Genomic DNA, 21,048 nt, shown 5'->3' on the forward strand with positions numbered 1-21,048 from the left:
AGGCTAACATCTTAAATTTAATTTTAAAATTTTTTATATCATTGAACTCAGAATTAAATTTCTTATCCAATTATGCTTAGATGTATTTTTTTACTTTTCCGGTTCAAAAAATAACATTTTTGTCGCGAAAATGTTCGAAGGGAAAAGGCTAACATCTTTAGTTTAATTTTATAAATTTTTATATCATTGAACTCAGAATTAAATTTCCTATCTAAATATGCTTTGATCTAATTTTTTACGTTAACGGTTCAAAAAATTTATTTTAATAATTTTTTTGTGGTAAAAACGTTGGAAAGGAAAAGGCTAACATCTTAAATGGAATTTTGAATATTTTTATATCATTCTACTCAGAATTAAATTTCCTATCCAATTATGCTTAGATGTATTTTTTACGTTTCCGGTTCAAAAAATAAAATTTTAGTCGCGAAAACGTTCGAAGGGAAAAGGCTAACATCTTAAACGCAATTTTGAGTCTTTTTATATCATTCTACTCAGAATTAAATTTCCTATCCAATTATGCTTAGATGTATTTTTTTACATTTCCGGTTCAAAAAATAATATTTTTGTCGCCAAAACGTTCGAAGGGAAAAGGCTAACATCTTGAACGCAATTTTAAGGATTTTTATATCATTGAACTCAGAATTAAATTTCCTATCCAATTATGCTTAGATGTATTTTTTTACGTTTCCGGTTCAAAAAATAATATTTTTGTCGCGAAAATATTCGAAGGGAAAAGGCTAACATCTTAAATTTAATTTTAAAAATTTTTATATCATTGAACACAGAATTAAATTTCCTATCTAAATATGCTTTGATGTAATTTTTTACGTTATCGGTTCAAAAAATATTTTTAAAATTTTTTTGTGGTAAAAACGTTCGAAGGGAAAAGGCTAACATCTTAAACGCAATTTTATGTATTTTTATATCATTGAACTCAGAATTAAATTTCCTATCCAATTATGCTTAGATATATTTTTTTACGTTTCCGGTTCAAAAAATAATATTTTTGTCGCAAAAACGTTGGAAGTTAGAAGGCTAACATCTTATATGCAATTTTGAATATTTTTATATCATTCTACTCAGAATTAAATTTTCTAGCCAATTATGCTTAGATGTATTTTTTTACGTAACCGGTTCAAAAAATAATATTTTTGTCGCCAAAACGTTCGAAGGGAAAAGGCTAACATCTTGAACGCAATTTTAAGGATTTTTATATCATTCAACTCAGAATTAAATTTCCTATCCAATTATGCTTAGATGTATTTTTTTACGTTTCCGGTTCAAAAAATAATATTTTTGTCGCGAAAATGTTCGAAGGGAAAAGGCTAACATCTTAAATTTAATTTTAAAAATTTTTATATCATTGAACTCAGAATTAAATTTCCTATCCAATTATGCTTAGATGTATTTATTTACATTTCCGGTTCAAAAAATAACATTTTTGTCGCGAAAACGTTCGAAGGGAAAAGGCTAACATCTTAAGTTTAATTTTATATATTGAACACAGAATTAAATTTCCTATCTAAATATGCTTTGATGTAATTTTTTACGTTATCGGTTCAAAAAATATTTAAAAATTTTTTTGTGGTAAAAACGTTCGAAAAGAAAAGGCTAACATCTTAAACGCAATTTTATGTATTTTTATATCATTGAACTCAGAATTAAATTTCCTATCCAATTATGCTTAGATGAATTTTTTTACGTTTCCGGTTCAAAAAATAATATTTTTGTCGCGAAAATGTTCGAAGAGAAAAGGCTAACATCTTAAATTTAATTTTAAAAATTTTTTGTGGTAAAAACGTTGGAAAGGAAAAGGCTAACATCTTATATGCAATTTTGAATATTTTTATATCATTCTACTCAGAATTAAATTTTCTAGCCAATTATGCTTAGATGTATTTTTTTACGTTTCCGGTTCAAAAAATAATATTTTTGTCGCAAAAACGTTGGAAGTTAGAAGGCTAACATCTTATATGCAATTTTGAATATTTTTATATCATTCTACTCAGAATTAAATTTTCTAGCCAATTATGCTTAGATGTATTTTTTTACGTTACCGGTTCAAAAAATAATATTTTTGTCGCCAAAACGTTCGAAGGGAAAGGCTAACATCTTGAACGCAATTTTAAGGATTTTTATATCATTGAACTCAGAATTAAATTTCCTATCCAATTATGCTTAGATGTATTTTTTTACGTTTCCGGTTCAAAAAATAATATTTTTGTCGCGAAAATGTTCGAAGGGAAAAGGCTAACATCTTAAATTTAATTTTAAAAATTTTTATATCATTGAACTCAGAATTAAATTTCCTATCCAATTATGCTTAGATGTATTTTTTTACGTTTCCGGTTCAAAAAATAACATTTTTGTCGCGAAAACGTTCGAAGGCAAAAGGCTAACATCTTAAGTTTAATTTTATAAATTTTTATATCATTGAACACAGAATTAAATTTCCTATCTAAATATGCTTTGATGTAATTTTTTACGTTATCGGTTCAAAAAATAAATTTTAAAAATTTTTTGTGGTAAAAACGTTGGAAGGGAAAAGGCTAACATCTTATATGCAATTTTGAATATTTTTATATCATTCTATACAGAATTAAAGTTCCTATCCAATTATGCTTAGATGTATTTTTTTACGTTTCCGGTTCAAAAAATAACATTTTTGTCGCGAAAACGTTCGAAGGGAAAACGCTAACATCTTAAGTTTAATTTTATAAATTTTTATATCATTGAACTCAGAATTAAATTTCCTATCCAATTATTCTTAGATGTATATTTTTACGTTTCCGGTTCAAAAAATAACATTTTTGTCGCGAAAATGTTCGAAGGGAAAAGGCTAACATCTTTAGTTTAATTTTATAAATTTTTATATCATTGAACTCAGAATTAAATTTCCTATCTAAATATGCTTTGATGTAATTTTTACGTTATCGGTTCAAAAAATATATTTTAAATATTTTTTTGTGGTAAAAACGTTGGAAGGGAAAAGGCTAACATCTTATATGCAATTTTGAATATTTTTATATCATTCTATACAGAATTAAATTTCCTATCCAATTATGCTTAGATGTATTTTTTTACGTTTCCGGTTCAAAAAATAACATTTTTGTCGCGAAAACGTTCGAATGGAAAAGGCTAACATCTTAAATTTAATTTTAAAATTTTTTATATCATTGAACTCAGAATTAAATTTCTTATCCAATTATGCTTAGATGTATTTTTTTACTTTTCCGGTTCAAAAAATAACATTTTTGTCGCGAAAATGTTCGAAGGGAAAAGGCTAACATCTTTAGTTTAATTTTATAAATTTTTATATCATTGAACTCAGAATTAAATTTCCTATCTAAATATGCTTTGATGTAATTTTTTACGTTATCGGTTCAAAAAATTTATTTTAATAATTTTTTTGTGGTAAAAACGTTGGAAAGGAAAAGGCTAACATCTTAAATGGAATTTTTAATATTTTTATATCATTCTACTTAATTCTACTCAGAATTAAATTTCCTATCCAATTATGCTTATATGTATTTTTTTACATTTCCGGTTCAAAAAATAATATTTTTGTCGCGAAAACGTTCGAAGGGAAAAGGCTAACATCTTAATTTAATTTTAAAAATTTTTATATCATTGAACTCAGAATTAAATTTCCTATCCAATTATGCTTAGATGTATATTTTTAGGTTTCCTGTTCTAAAAATAACATTTTTGTCGCGAAAATGTTCGAAGGGAAAAGGCTAACATCTTTAGTTTAATTTTATAAATTTTTATATCATTGAACTCAGAATTAAATTTCCTATCTAAATATGCTTTGATGTAATTTTTTACGTTATCGGTTCAAAAAATTTATTTTAATAATTTTTTTGTGGTAAAAACGTTGGAAAGGAAAAGGCTAACATCTTAAATGGAATTTTGAATATTTTTATATCATTCTACTCAGAATTAAATTTCCTATCCAATTATGCTTAGATGTATTTTTTACGTTTCCGGTTCAAAAAATAAAATTTTAGTCGCGAAAACGTTCGAAGGGAAAAGGCTAACATCTTAAACGCAATTTTGAGTATTTTTATATCATTCTACTCAGAATTAAATTTTCTAGCCAATTATGCTTAGATGTATTTTTTTACGTTACCGGTTCAAAAAATAATATTTTTGTCGCGAAAATGTTCGAAGGGAAAAGGCTAACATCTTAAATTTAATTTTAAAAATTTTTATATCATTGAACTCAGAATTAAATTTCCTATCCAATAATGCTTAGATGTATTTTTTTACGTTTCCGGTTCAAAAAATAACATTTTTGTCGCGAAAACGTTCGAAGGCAAAAGGCTAACATCTTAAGTTTAATTTTATAAATTTTTATATCATTGAACACAGAATTAAATTTCCTATCTAAATATGCTTTGATGTAATTTTTTACGTTATCGGTTCAAAAAATAAATTTTAAAAATTTTTTTGTGGTAAAAACGTTGGAAGGGAAAAGGCTAACATCTTATATGCAATTTTGAATATTTTTATATCATTCTATACAGAATTAAAGTTCCTATCCAATTATGCTTAAATGTATTTTTTTACGTTTCCGGTTCAAAAAATAACATTTTTGTCGCGAAAACGTTCGAAGGGAAAACGCTAACATCTTAAGTTTAATTTTATAAATTTTTATATCATTGAACTCAGAATTAAATTTCCTATCCAATTATTCTTAGATGTATATTTTTACGTTTCCGGTTCAAAAAATAACATTTTTGTCGCGAAAATGTTCGAACGGAAAAGGCTAACATCTTTAGTTTAATTTTATAAATTTTTATATCATTGAACTCAGAATTAAATTTCCTATCTAAATATGCTTTGATGTAATTTTTACGTTATCGGTTCAAAAAATATATTTTAAATATTTTTTTGTGGTAAAAACGTTGGAAGGGAAAAGGCTAACATCTTATATGCAATTTTGAATATTTTTATATCATTTATACAGAATTAAATTTCCTATCCAATTATGCTTAGATGTATTTTTTTACGTTTCCGGTTCAAAAAATAACATTTTTGTCGCGAAAACGTTCGAAGGGAAAAGGCTAACATCTTAAATTTAATTTTAAAATTTTTTATATCATTGAACTCAGAATTAAATTTCTTATCCAATTATGCTTAGATGTATTTTTTTACTTTTCCGGTTCAAAAAATAACATTTTTGTCGCGAAAATGTTCGAAGGGAAAAGGCTAACATCTTTAGTTTAATTTTATAAATTTTTATATCATTGAACTCAGAATTAAATTTCCTATCTAAATATGCTTTGATGTAATTTTTACGTTATCGGTTCAAAAAATATATTTTAAATATTTTTTTGTGGTAAAAACGTTGGAAGGGAAAAGGCTAACATCTTATATGCAATTTTGAATATTTTTATATCATTCTATACAGAATTAAATTTCCTATCCAATTATGCTTAGATGTATTTTTTTACGTTTCCGGTTCAAAAAATAACATTTTTGTCGCGAAAACGTTCGAAAGGAAAAGGCTAACATCTTAAATTTAATTTTTAAATTTTTTATATCATTGAACTCAGAATTAAATTTCTTATCCAATTATGCTTAGATGTATTTTTTTACTTTTCCGGTTCAAAAAATAACATTTTTGTCGCGAAAATGTTCGAAGGGAAAAGGCTAACATCTTTAGTTTAATTTTATAAATTTTTATATCATTGAACTCAGAATTAAATTTCCTATCTAAATATGCTTTGATGTAATTTTTACGTTATCGGTTCAAAAAATATATTTTAAATATTTTTTTGTGGTAAAAACGTTGGAAGGGAAAAGGCTAACATCTTATATGCAATTTTGAATATTTTTATATCATTCTATACAGAATTAAATTTCCTATCCAATTATGCTTAGATGTATTTTTTTACGTTTCCGGTTCAAAAAATAACATTTTTGTCGCGAAAACGTTCGAAGGGAAAAGGCTAACATCTTAAATTTAATTTTTAAATTTTTTATATCATTGAACTCAGAATTAAATTTCTTATCCAATTATGCTTAGATGTATTTTTTTACTTTTCCGGTTCAAAAAATAACATTTTTGTCGCGAAAATGTTCGAAGGGAAAAGGCTAACATCTTTAGTTTAATTTTATAAATTTTTATATCATTGAACTCAGAATTAAATTTCCTATCTAAATATGCTTTGATGTAATTTTTTACGTTAACGGTTCAAAAAATTTATTTTAATAATTTTTTTGTGGTAAAAACGTTGGAAAGGAAAAGGCTAACATCTTAAATGGAATTTTGAATATTTTTATATCATTCTACTCAGAATTAAATTTCCTATCCAATTATGCTTAGATGTATTTTTTACGTTTCCGGTTCAAAAAATAAAATTTTAGTCGCGAAAACGTTCGAAGGGAAAAGGCTAACATCTTAAATTTAATTTTAAAAATTTTTTGTGGTAAAAACGTTGGAAAGGAAAAGGCTAACATCTTATATGCAATTTTGAATATTTTTATATCATTCTACTCAGAATTATATTTTCTAGCCAATTATGCTTAGATGTATTTTTTTACGTTTCCGGTTCAAAAAATAATATTTTTGTCGCAAAAACGTTGGAAGTTAGAAGGCTAACATCTTATATGCAATTTTGAATATTTTTATATCATTCTACTCAGAATTAAATTTTCTAGTTAATTATGCTTAGATGTATTTTTTTACGTTACCGGTTCAAAAAATAATATTTTTGTCGCCAAAACGTTCGAAGGGAAAGGCTAACATCTTGAACGCAATTTTAAGGATTTTTATTTCATTGAACTCAGAATTAAATTTCCTATCCAATTATGCTTAGATGTATTTTTTTACGTTTCCGGTTCAAAAAATAATATATTTGTCGCGAAAATGTTCGAAGGGAAAAGGCTAACATCTTAAATTTAATTTTAAAAATTTTTATATCATTGAACTCAGAATTAAATTTCCTATCCAATTATGCTTAGATGTATATTTTTACGTTTCCCGTTCAAAAAATAACATTTTTGTCGCGAAAATGTTCGAAGGGAAAAGGCTAACATCTTTAGTTTAATTTTATAAATTTTTATATCATTGAACTCAGAATTAAATTTCCTATCTAAATATGCTTTGATGTAATTTTTTACGTTATCGGTTATAAAAATACATTTTAAATATTTTTTTGTGGTAAAAACGTTGGAAGGGAAAGGCTAACATCTTATATGCAATTTTGAATATTTTTATATCATTCTATACAGAATTAAATTTCCTATCCAATTATGCTTAGATGTATTTTTTTACGTTTCCGGTTCAAAAAATAACATTTTTGTCGCGAAAACGTTCGAAGGGAAAAGGCTAACATCTTAAATTTAATTTTAAAATTTTTTATATCATTGAACTCAGAATTAAATTTCTTATCCAATTATGCTTAGATGTATTTTTTTACTTTTCCGGTTCAAAAAATAACATTTTTGTCGCGAAAATGTTCGAAGGGAAAAGGCTAACATCTTTAGTTTAATTTTATAAATTTTTATATCATTGAACTCAGAATTAAATTTCCTATCTAAATATGCTTTGATCTAATTTTTTACGTTAACGGTTCAAAAAATTTATTTTAATAATTTTTTTGTGGTAAAAACGTTGGAAAGGAAAAGGCTAACATCTTAAATGGAATTTTGAATATTTTTATATCATTCTACTCAGAATTAAATTTCCTATCCAATTATGCTTAGATGTATTTTTTACGTTTCCGGTTCAAAAAATAAAATTTTAGTCGCGAAAACGTTCGAAGGGAAAAGGCTAACATCTTAAACGCAATTTTGAGTATTTTTATATCATTCTACTCAGAATTAAATTTCCTATCCAATTATGCTTAGATGTATTTTTTTACATTTCCGGTTCAAAAAATAATATTTTTGTCGCCAAAACGTTCGAAGGGAAAAGGCTAACATCTTGAACGCAATTTTAAGGATTTTTATATCATTGAACTCAGAATTAAATTTCCTATCCAATTATGCTTAGATGTATTTTTTTACGTTTCCGGTTCAAAAAATAATATTTTTGTCGCGAAAATATTCGAAGGGAAAAGGCTAACATCTTAAATTTAATTTTAAAAATTTTTATATCATTGAACACAGAATTAAATTTCCTATCTAAATATGCTTTGATGTAATTTTTTACGTTATCGGTTCAAAAAATATTTTTAAAATTTTTTTGTGGTAAAAACGTTCGAAGGGAAAAGGCTAACATCTTAAACGCAATTTTATGTATTTTTATATCATTGAACTCAGAATTAAATTTCCTATCCAATTATGCTTAGATGTATTTTTTTACGTTTCCGGTTCAAAAAATAATATTTTTGTCGCGAAAATGTTCGAAGGGAAAAGGCTAACATCTTAAATTTAATTTTAAAAATTTTTATATCATTGAACTCAGAATTAAATTTCCTATCCAATTATGCTTAGATGTATTTATTTACATTTCCGGTTCAAAAAATAACATTTTTGTCGCGAAAACGTTCGAAGGGAAAAGGCTAACATCTTAAGTTTAATTTTATATATTGAACACAGAATTAAATTTCCTATCTAAATATGCTTTGATGTAATTTTTTACGTTATCGGTTCAAAAAATATTTAAAAATTTTTTTGTGGTAAAAACGTTCGAAAAGAAAAGGCTAACATCTTAAACGCAATTTTATGTATTTTTATATCATTGAACTCAGAATTAAATTTCCTATCCAATTATGCTTAGATGAATTTTTTTACGTTTCCGGTTCAAAAAATAATATTTTTGTCGCGAAAATGTTCGAAGAGAAAAGGCTAACATCTTAAATTTAATTTTAAAAATTTTTTGTGGTAAAAACGTTGGAAAGGAAAAGGCTAACATCTTATATGCAATTTTGAATATTTTTATATCATTCTACTCAGAATTAAATTTTCTAGCCAATTATGCTTAGATGTATTTTTTTACGTTTCCGGTTCAAAAAATAATATTTTTGTCGCAAAAACGTTGGAAGTTAGAAGGCTAACATCTTATATGCAATTTTGAATATTTTTATATCATTCTACTCAGAATTAAATTTTCTAGCCAATTATGCTTAGATGTATTTTTTTACGTTACCGGTTCAAAAAATAATATTTTTGTCGCCAAAACGTTCGAAGGGAAAGGCTAACATCTTGAACGCAATTTTAAGGATTTTTATATCATTGAACTCAGAATTAAATTTCCTATCCAATTATGCTTAGATGTATTTTTTTACGTTTCCGGTTCAAAAAATAATATTTTTGTCGCGAAAATGTTCGAAGGGAAAAGGCTAACATCTTAAATTTAATTTTAAAAATTTTTATATCATTGAACTCAGAATTAAATTTCCTATCCAATTATGCTTAGATGTATTTTTTTACGTTTCCGGTTCAAAAAATAACATTTTTGTCTCGAAAACGTTCGAAGGCAAAAGGCTAACATCTTAAGTTTAATTTTATAAATTTTTATATCATTGAACACAGAATTAAATTTCCTATCTAAATATGCTTTGATGTAATTTTTTACGTTATCGGTTCAAAAAATAAATTTTAAAAATTTTTTTGTGGTAAAAACGTTGGAAGGGAAAAGGCTAACATCTTATATGCAATTTTGAATATTTTTATATCATTCTATACAGAATTAAAGTTCCTATCCAATTATGCTTAGATGTATTTTTTTACGTTTCCGGTTCAAAAAATAACATTTTTGTCGCGAAAACGTTCGAAGGGAAAACGCTAACATCTTAAGTTTAATTTTATAAATTTTTATATCATTGAACTCAGAATTAAATTTCCTATCCAATTATTCTTAGATGTATATTTTTACGTTTCCGGTTCAAAAAATAACATTTTTGTCGCGAAAATGTTCGAAGGGAAAAGGCTAACATCTTTAGTTTAATTTTATAAATTTTTATATCATTGAACTCAGAATTAAATTTCCTATCTAAATATGCTTTGATGTAATTTTTACGTTATCGGTTCAAAAAATATATTTTAAATATTTTTTTGTGGTAAAAACGTTGGAAGGGAAAAGGCTAACATCTTATATGCAATTTTGAATATTTTTATATCATTCTATACAGAATTAAATTTCCTATCCAATTATGCTTAGATGTATTTTTTTACGTTTCCGGTTCAAAAAATAACATTTTTGTCGCGAAAACGTTCGAAGGGAAAAGGCTAACATCTTAAATTTAATTTTAAAATTTTTTATATCATTGAACTCAGAATTAAATTTCTTATCCAATTATGCTTAGATGTATTTTTTTACTTTTCCGGTTCAAAAAATAACATTTTTGTCGCGAAAATGTTCGAAGGGAAAAGGCTAACATCTTTAGTTTAATTTTATAAATTTTTATATCATTGAACTCAGAATTAAATTTCCTATCTAAATATGCTTTGATGTAATTTTTTACGTTATCGGTTCAAAAAATTTATTTTAATAATTTTTTTGTGGTAAAAACGTTGGAAAGGAAAAGGCTAACATCTTAAATGGAATTTTGAATATTTTTATATCATTCTACTTAATTCTACTCAGAATTAAATTTCCTATCCAATTATGCTTATATGTATTTTTTTACATTTCCGGTTCAAAAAATAATATTTTTGTCGCGAAAACGTTCGAAGGGAAAAGGCTAACATCTTAATTTAATTTTAAAAATTTTTATATCATTGAACTCAGAATTAAATTTCCTATCCAATTATGCTTAGATGTATATTTTTAGGTTTCCTGTTCTAAAAATAACATTTTTGTCGCGAAAATGTTCGAAGGGAAAAGGCTAACATCTTTAGTTTAATTTTATAAATTTTTATATCATTGAACTCAGAATTAAATTTCCTATCTAAATATGCTTTGATGTAATTTTTTACGTTATCGGTTCAAAAAATTTATTTTAATAATTTTTTTGTGGTAAAAACGTTGGAAAGGAAAAGGCTAACATCTTAAATGGAATTTTGAATATTTTTATATCATTCTACTCAGAATTAAATTTCCTATCCAATTATGCTTAGATGTATTTTTTACGTTTCCGGTTCAAAAAATAAAATTTTAGTCGCGAAAACGTTCGAAGGGAAAAGGCTAACATCTTAAACGCAATTTTGAGTATTTTTATATCATTCTACTCAGAATTAAATTTTCTAGCCAATTATGCTTAGATGTATTTTTTTACGTTACCGGTTCAAAAAATAATATTTTTGTCGCGAAAATGTTCGAAGGGAAAAGGCTAACATCTTAAATTTAATTTTAAAAATTTTTATATCATTGAACTCAGAATTAAATTTCCTATCCAATTATGCTTAGATGTATTTTTTTACGTTACCGGTTCAAAAAATAATATTTTTGTCGCCAAAACGTTCGAAGGGAAAAGGCTAACATCTTAAACGCAATTTTATGTATTTTTATATCATTGAACTCAGAATTAAATTTCCTATCCAATTATGCTTAGATGAATTTTTTTACGTTTCCGGTTCAAAAAATAATATTTTTGTCGCGAAAATGTTCGAAGAGAAAAGGCTAACATCTTAAATTTAATTTTAAAAATTTTTTGTGGTAAAAACGTTGGAAAGGAAAAGGCTAACATCTTATATGCAATTTTGAATATTTTTATATCATTCTACTCAGAATTAAATTTTCTAGCCAATTATGCTTAGATGTATTTTTTTACGTTTCTAGTTCAAAAAATAATATTTTTGTCGCAAAAACGTTGGAAGTTAGAAGGCTAACATCTTATATGCAATTTTGAATATTTTTATATCATTCTACTCAGAATTAAATTTTCTAGTTAATTATGCTTAGATGTATTTTTTTACGTTACCGGTTCAAAAAATAATATTTTTGTCGCCAAAACGTTCGAAGGGAAAGGCTAACATCTTGAACGCAATTTTAAGGATTTTTATATCATTGAACTCAGAATTAAATTTCCTATCCAATTATGCTTAGATGTATTTTTTTACGTTTCCGGTTCAAAAAATAATATTTTTGTCGCGAAAATGTTCGAAGGGAAAAGGCTAACATCTTAAATTTAATTTTAAAAATTTTTATATCATTGAACTCAGAATTAAATTTCCTATCCAATAATGCTTAGATGTATTTTTTTACGTTTCCGGTTCAAAAAATAACATTTTTGTCGCGAAAACGTTCGAAGGCAAAAGGCTAACATCTTAAGTTTAATTTTATAAATTTTTATATCATTGAACACAGAATTAAATTTCCTATCTAAATATGCTTTGATGTAATTTTTTACGTTATCGGTTCAAAAAATAAATTTTAAAAATTTTTTTGTGGTAAAAACGTTGGAAGGGAAAAGGCTAACATCTTATATGCAATTTTGAATATTTTTATATCATTTATACAGAATTAAATTTCCTATCCAATTATGCTTAGATGTATTTTTTTACGTTTCCGGTTCAAAAAATAACATTTTTGTCGCGAAAACGTTCGAAGGGAAAAGGCTAACATCTTAAATTTAATTTTAAAATTTTTTATATCATTGAACTCAGAATTAAATTTCTTATCCAATTATGCTTAGATGTATTTTTTTACTTTTCCGGTTCAAAAAATAACATTTTTGTCGCGAAAATGTTCGTAGGGAAAAGGCTAACATCTTTAGTTTAATTTTATAAATTTTTATATCATTGAACTCAGAATTAAATTTCCTATCTAAATATGCTTTGATGTAATTTTTTACGTTAACGGTTCAAAAAATTTATTTTAATAATTTTTTTGTGGTAAAAACGTTGGAAAGGAAAAGGCTAACATCTTAAATGGAATTTTGAATATTTTTATATCATTCTACTCAGAATTAAATTTCCTATCCAATTATGCTTAGATGTAATTTTTACGTTTCCGGTTCAAAAAATAAAATTTTAGTCGCGAAAACGTTCGAAGGGAAAAGACTAACATCTTAAACGCAATTTTGAGTATTTTTATATCATTCTACTCAGAATTAAATTTCCTATCCAATTATGCTTAGATGTATTTTTTTACATTTCCGGTTCAAAAAATAATATTTTTGTCGCCAAAACGTTCGAAGGGAAAAGGCTAACATCTTGAACGCAATTTTAAGGATTTTTATATCATTGAACTCAGAATTAAATTTCCTATCCAATTATGCTTAGATGTATTTTTTTACGTTTCCGGTTCAAAAAATAATATTTTTGTCGCGAAAATATTCGAAGGGAGAAGGCTAACATCTTAAATTTAATTCTAAAAATTTTTATATCATTGAACACAGAATTAAATTTCCTATCTAAATATGCTTTGATGTAATTTTTTACGTTATCGGTTCAAAAAATATTTTTAAAATTTTTTTGTGGTAAAAACGTTCGAAGGGAAAAGGCTAACATCTTAAACGCAATTTTATGTATTTTTATATCATTGAACTCAGAATTAAATTTCCTATCCAATTATGCTTAGATATATTTTTTTACGTTTCCGGTTCAAAAAATAATATTTTTGTCGCAAAAACGTTGGAAGTTAGAAGGCTAACATCTTATATGCAATTTTGAATATTTTTATATCATTCTACTCAGAATTAAATTTTCTAGCCAATTATGCTTAGATGTATTTTTTTACGTAACCGGTTCAAAAAATAATATTTTTGTCGCCAAAACGTTCGAAGGGAAAAGGCTAACATCTTGAACGCAATTTTAAGGATTTTTATATCATTCTACTCAGAATTAAATTTCCTATCCAATTATGCTTAGATGTATTTTTTTACATTTCCGGTTCAAAAAATAATATTTTTGTCGCAAAAACGTTGGAAGTTAGAAGGCTAACATCTTATATGCAATTTTGAATATTTTTATATCATTCTACTCAGAATTAAATTTTCTAGCCAATTATGCTTAGATGTATTTTTTTACGTAACCGGTTCAAAAAATAAAATTTTAGTCGCGAAAACGTTCGAAGAAGGCTAACATCTTAAACGCAATTTTGAGTATTTTTATATCATTCTACTCAGAATTAAATTTCCTATCCAATTATGCTTAGATGTATTTTTTTACATTTCCGGTTCAAAAAATAATATTTTTGTCGCCAAAACGTTCGAAGTGAAAAGGCTAACATCTTGAACGCAATTTTAAGGATTTTTATATCATTGAACTCAGAATTAAATTTCCTATCCAATTATGCTTAGATGTATTTTTTTACGTTTCCGGTTCAAAAAATAACATTTTTGTCGCGAAAACGTTCGAAGGCAAAAGGCTAACATCTTAAGTTTAATTTTATAAATTTTTATATCATTGAACACAGAATTAAATTTCCTATCTAAATATGCTTTGATCATATTTTTTACGTTATCGGTTCAAAAAATATTTTTAAAATTTTTTTGTGGTAAAAACGTTCGAAGGGAAAAGGCTAACATCTTAAACGCAATTTTATGTATTTTTATATCATTGAACTCAGAATTAAATTTCCTATCCAATTATGCTTAGATATATTTTTTTACGTTTCCGGTTCAAAAAATAATATTTTTGTCGCAAAAACGTTGGAAGTTAGAAGGCTAACATCTTATATGCAATTTTGAATATTTTTATATCATTCTACTCAGAATTAAATTTTCTAGCCAATTATGCTTAGATGTATTTTTTTACGTAACCGGTTCAAAAAATAAAATTTTAGTCGCGAAAACGTTCGAAGAAGGCTAACATCTTAAACGCAATTTTGAGTATTTTTATATCATTCTACTCAGAATTAAATTTCCTATCCAATTATGCTTAGATGTATTTTTTTACATTTCCGGTTCAAAAAATAATATTTTTGTCGCCAAAACGTTCGAAGGGAAAAGGCTAACATCTTGAACGCAATTTTAAGGATTTTTATATCATTGAACTCAGAATTAAATTTCCTATCCAATTATGCTTAGATGTATTTTTTTACGTTTCCGGTTCAAAAAATAATATTTTTGTCGCGAAAATGTTCGAAGGGAAAAGGTTAACATCTTAAATTTAATTTTAAAAATTTTTATATCATTGAACTCAGAATTAAATTTCCTATCCAATTATGCTTAGATGTATTTATTTACATTTCCGGTTCAAAAAATAACATTTTTGTCGCGAAAACGTTCGAAGGGAAAAGGCTAACATCTTAAGTTTAATTTTATATATTTTTATATCATTGAACACAGAATTAAATTTCCTATCTAAATATGCTTTGATGTAATTTTTTACGTTATCGGTTCAAAAAATATTTAAAAATTTTTTTGTGGTAAAAACGTTCGAAAAGAAAAGGCTAACATCTTAAACGCAATTTTATGTATTTTTATATCATTGAACTCAGAATTAAATTTAGTATCCAATTATGCTTAGATGAATTTTTTTACGTTTCCGGTTCAAAAAATAATATTTTTGTCGCGAAAATGTTCGAAGAGAAAAGGCTAACATCTTAAATTTAATTTTAAAAATTTTTTGTGGTAAAAACGTTGGAAAGGAAAAGGCTAACATCTTATATGCAATTTTGAATATTTTTATATCATTCTACTCAGAATTAAATTTTCTAGCCAATTATGCTTAGATGTATTTTTTTACGTTTCCGGTTCAAAAAATAATATTTTTGTCGCAAAAACGTTGGAAGTTAGAAGGCTAACATCTTATATGCTATTTTGAATATTTTTATATCATTCTACTCAGAATTAAATTTTCTAGCCAATTATGCTTAGATGTATTTTTTTACGTTACCGGTTCAAAAAATAATATTTTTGTCGCCAAAACGTTCGAAGGGAAAGGCTAACATCTTGAACGCAATTTTAAGGATTTTTCTATCATTGAACTCAGAATTAAATTTCCTATCCAATTATGCTTAGATGTATTTTTTTACGTTTCCGGTTCAAAAAATAATATTTTTGTCGCGAAAATGTTCGAAGGGAAAAGGCTAACATCTTAAATTTAATTTTAAAAATTTTTATATCATTGAACTCAGAATTAAATTTCCTATCCAATTATGCTTAGATGTATTTTTTTACGTTTCCGGTTCAAAAAATAACATTTTTGTCGCGAAAACGTTCGAAGGCAAAAGGCTAACATCTTAAGTTTAATTTTATAAATTTTTATATCATTGAACACAGAATTAAATTTCCTATCTAAATATGCTTTGATGTAATTTTTTACGTTATCGGTTCAAAAAATAAATTTTAAAAATTTTTTTGTGGTAAAAACGTTGGAAGGGAAAAGGCTAACATCTTATATGCAATTTTGAATATTTTTATATCATTCTATACAGAATTAAAGTTCCTATCCAATTATGCTTAGATGTATTTTTTTACGTTTCCGGTTCAAAAAATAACATTTTTGTCGCGAAAACGTTCGAAGGGAAAACGCTAACATCTTAAGTTTAATTTTATAAATTTTTATATCATTGAACTCAGAATTAAATTTCCTATCCAATTATTCTTAGATGTATATTTTTACGTTTACGGTTCAAAAAATAACATTTTTGTCGCGAAAATGTTCGAAGGGAAAAGGCTAACATCTTTAGTTTAATTTTATAAATTTTTATATCATTGAACTCAGAATTAAATTTCCTATCTAAATATGCTTTGATGTAATTTTTACGTTATCGGTTCAAAAAATATATTTTAAATATTTTTTTGTGGTAAAAACGTTGGAAGGGAAAAGGCTAACATCTTATATGCAATTTTGAATATTTTTATATCATTCTATACAGAATTAAATTTCCTATCCAATTATGCTTAGATGTATTTTTTTACGTTTCCGGTTCAAAAAATAACATTTTTGTCGCGAAAACGTTCGAAGGGAAAAGGCTAACATCTTAAATTTAATTTTAAAATTTTTTATATCATTGAACTCAGAATTAAATTTCTTATCCAATTATGCTTAGATGTATTTTTTTACTTTTCCGGTTCAAAAAATAACATTTTTGTCGCGAAAATGTTCGAAGGGAAAAGGCTAACATCTTTAGTTTAATTTTATAAATTTTTATATCATTGAACTCAGAATTAAATTTCCTATCTAAATATGCTTTGATGTAATTTTTACGTTATCGGTTCAAAAAATATATTTTAAATATTTTTTTGTGGTAAAAACGTTGGAAGGGAAAAGGCTAACATCTTATATGCAATTTTGAATATTTTTATATCATTCTATACAGAATTAAATTTCCTATCCAATTATGCTTAGATGTATTTTTTTACGTTTCCGGTTCAAAAAATAACATTTTTGTCGCGAAAACGTTCGAAAGGAAAAGGCTAACATCTTAAATTTAATTTTTAAATTTTTTATATCATTGAACTCAGAATTAAATTTCTTATCCAATTATGCTTAGATGTATTTTTTTACTTTTCCGGTTCAAAAAATAACATTTTTGTCGCGAAAATGTTCGAAGGGAAAAGGCTAACATCTTTAGTTTAATTTTATAAATTTTTATATCATTGAACTCAGAATTAAATTTCCTATCTAAATATGCTTTGATGTAATTTTTACGTTATCGGTTCAAAAAATATATTTTAAATATTTTTTTGTGGTAAAAACGTTGGAAGGGAAAAGGCTAACATCTTATATGCAATTTTGAATATTTTTATATCATTCTATACAGAATTAAATTTCCTATCCAATTATGCTTAGATGTATTTTTTTACGTTTCCGGTTCAAAAAATAACATTTTTGTCGCGAAAACGTTCGAAGGGAAAAGGCTAACATCTTAAATTTAATTTTTAAATTTTTTATATCATTGAACTCAGAATTAAATTTCTTATCCAATTATGCTTAGATGTATTTTTTTACTTTTCCGGTTCAAAAAATAACATTTTTGTCGCGAAAATGTTCGAAGGGAAAAGGCTAACATCTTTAGTTTAATTTTATAAATTTTTATATCATTGAACTCAGAATTAAATTTCCTATCTAAATATGCTTTGATGTAATTTTTTACGTTAACGGTTCAAAAAATTTATTTTAATAATTTTTTTGTGGTAAAAACGTTGGAAAGGAAAAGGCTAACATCTTAAATGGAATTTTGAATATTTTTATATCATTCTACTCAGAATTAAATTTCCTATCCAATTATGCTTAGATGTATTTTTTACGTTTCCGGTTCAAAAAATAAAATTTTAGTCGCGAAAACGTTCGAAGGGAAAAGGCTAACATCTTAAATTTAATTTTAAAAATTTTTTGTGGTAAAAACGTTGGAAAGGAAAAGGCTAACATCTTATATGCAATTTTGAATATTTTTATATCATTCTACTCAGAATTAAATTTTCTAGCCAATTATGCTTAGATGTATTTTTTTACGTTTCCGGTTCAAAAAATAATATTTTTGTCGCAAAAACGTTGGAAGTTAGAAGGCTAACATCTTATATGCAATTTTGAATATTTTTATATCATTCTACTCAGAATTAAATTTTCTAGTTAATTATGCTTAGATGTATTTTTTTACGTTACCGGTTCAAAAAATAATATTTTTGTCGCCAAAACGTTCGAAGGGAAAGGCTAACATCTTGAACGCAATTTTAAGGATTTTTATATCATTGAACTCAGAATTAAATTTCCTATCCAATTATGCTTAGATGTATTTTTTTACGTTTCCGGTTCAAAAAATAATATATTTGTCGCGAAAATGTTCGAAGGGAAAAGGCTAACATCTTAAATTTAATTTTAAAAATTTTTATATCATTGAACTCAGAATTAAATTTCCTATCCAATTATGCTTAGATGTATATTTTTACGTTTCCGGTTCAAAAAATAACATTTTTGTCGCGAAAATGTTCGAAGGGAAAAGGCTAACATCTTTAGTTTAATTTTATAAATTTTTATATCATTGAACTCAGAATTAAATTTCCTATCTAAATATGCTTTGATGTAATTTTTTACGTTATCGGTTATAAAAATACATTTTAAATATTTTTTTGTGGTAAAAACGTTGGAAGGGAAAGGCTAACATCTTATATGCAATTTTGAATATTTTTATATCATTCTATACAGAATTAAATTTCCTATCCAATTATGCTTAGATGTATTTTTTTACGTTTCCGGTTCAAAAAATAACATTTTTGTCGCGAAAACGTTCGAAGGGAAAAGGCTAACATCTTAAATTTAATTTTAAAATTTTTTATATCATTGAACTCAGAATTAAATTTCTTATCCAATTATGCTTAGATGTATTTTTTTACTTTTCCGGTTCAAAAAATAACATTTTTGTCGCGAAAATGTTCGAAGGGAAAAGGCTAACATCTTTAGTTTAATTTTATAAATTTTTATATCATTGAACTCAGAATTAAATTTCCTATCTAAATATGCTTTGATCTAATTTTTTACGTTAACGGTTCAAAAAATTTATTTTAATAATTTTTTTGTGGTAAAAACGTTGGAAAGGAAAAGGCTAACATCTTAAATGGAATTTTGAATATTTTTATATCATTCTTCTCAGAATTAAATTTCCTATCCAATTATGCTTAGATGTATTTTTTACGTTTCCGGTTCAAAAAATAAAATTTTAGTCGCGAAAACGTTCGAAGGGAAAAGGCTAACATCTTAAACGCAATTTTGAGTATTTTTATATCATTCTACTCAGAATTAAATTTCCTATCCAATTATGCTTAGATGTATTTTTTTACATTTCCGGTTCAAAAAATAATATTTTTGTCGCCAAAACGTTCGAAGGGAAAAGGCTAACATCTTGAACGCAATTTTAAGGATTTTTATATCATTGAACTCAGAATTAAATTTCCTATCCAATTATGCTTAGATGTATTTTTTTACGTTTCCGGTTCAAAAAATAATATTTTTGTCGCGAAAATATTCGAAGGGAAAAGGCTAACATCTTAAATTTAATTTTAAAAATTTTTATATCATTGAACACAGAATTAAATTTCCTATCTAAATATGCTTTGATGTAATTTTTTACGTTATCGGTTCAAAAAATATTTTTAAAATTTTTTTGTGGTAAAAACGTTCGAAGGGAAAAGGCTAACATCTTAAACGCAATTTTATGTATTTTTATATCATTGAACTCAGAATTAAATTTCCTATCCAATTATGCTTAGATATATTTTTTTACGTTTCCGGTTCAAAAAATAATATTTTTGTCGCAAAAACGTTGGAAGTTAGAAGGCTAACATCTTATATGCAATTTTGAATATTTTTATATCATTCTACTCAGAATTAAATTTTCTAGCCAATTATGCTTAGATGTATTTTTTTACGTTTCCGGTTCAAAAAATAATATTTTTGTCGCCAAAACGTTCGAAGGGAAAGGCTAACATCTTGAACGCAATTTTAAGGATTTTTCTATCATTGAACTCAGAATTAAATTTCCTATCCAATTATGCTTAGATGTATTTTTTTACGTTTCCGGTTCAAAAAATAATATTTTTGTCGCGAAAATGTTCGAAGGGAAAAGGCTAACATCTTAAATTTAATTTTAAAAATTTTTATATCATTGAACTCAGAATTAAATTTCCTATCCAATTATGCTTAGATTTATTTTTTTACGTTTCCGGTTCAAAAAATAACATTTTTGTCGCGAAAACGTTCGAAGGCAAAAGGCTAACATCTTAAGTTTAATTTTATAAATTTTTATATCATTGAACACAGAATTAAATTTCCTATCTAAATATGCTTTGATGTAATTTTTTACGTTATCGGTTCAAAAAATAAATTTTAAAAATTTTTTTGTGGTAAAAACGTTGGAAGGGAAAAGGCTAACATCTTATATGCAATTTTGAATATTTTTATATCATTCTATACAGAATTAAAGTTCCTATCCAATTATGCTTAGATGTATTTTTTTACGTTTCCGGTTCAAAAAATAACATTTTTGTCGCGAAAACGTTCGAAGGGAAAACGCTAACATCTTAAGTTTAATTTTATAAATTTTTATATCATTGAACTCAGAATTAAATTTCCTATCCAATTATTCTTAGATGTATATTTTTACGTTTCCGGTTCAAAAAATAACATTTTTGTCGCGAAAATGTTCGAAGGGAAAAGGCTAACATCTTTAGTTTAATTTTATAAATTTTTATATCATTGAACTCAGAATTAAATTTCCTATCTAAATATGCTTTGATGTAATTTTTACGTTATCGGTTCAAA

Source organism: Gordionus sp. m RMFG-2023, chromosome 1, assembly GCF_954871325.1.
Source record: "Gordionus sp. m RMFG-2023 chromosome 1, tfGorSpeb1-WG-v2, whole genome shotgun sequence".
NCBI classification, from domain to species: domain Eukaryota; kingdom Metazoa; phylum Nematomorpha; class Gordioida; order Chordodea; family Parachordodidae; genus Gordionus; species Gordionus sp. m RMFG-2023.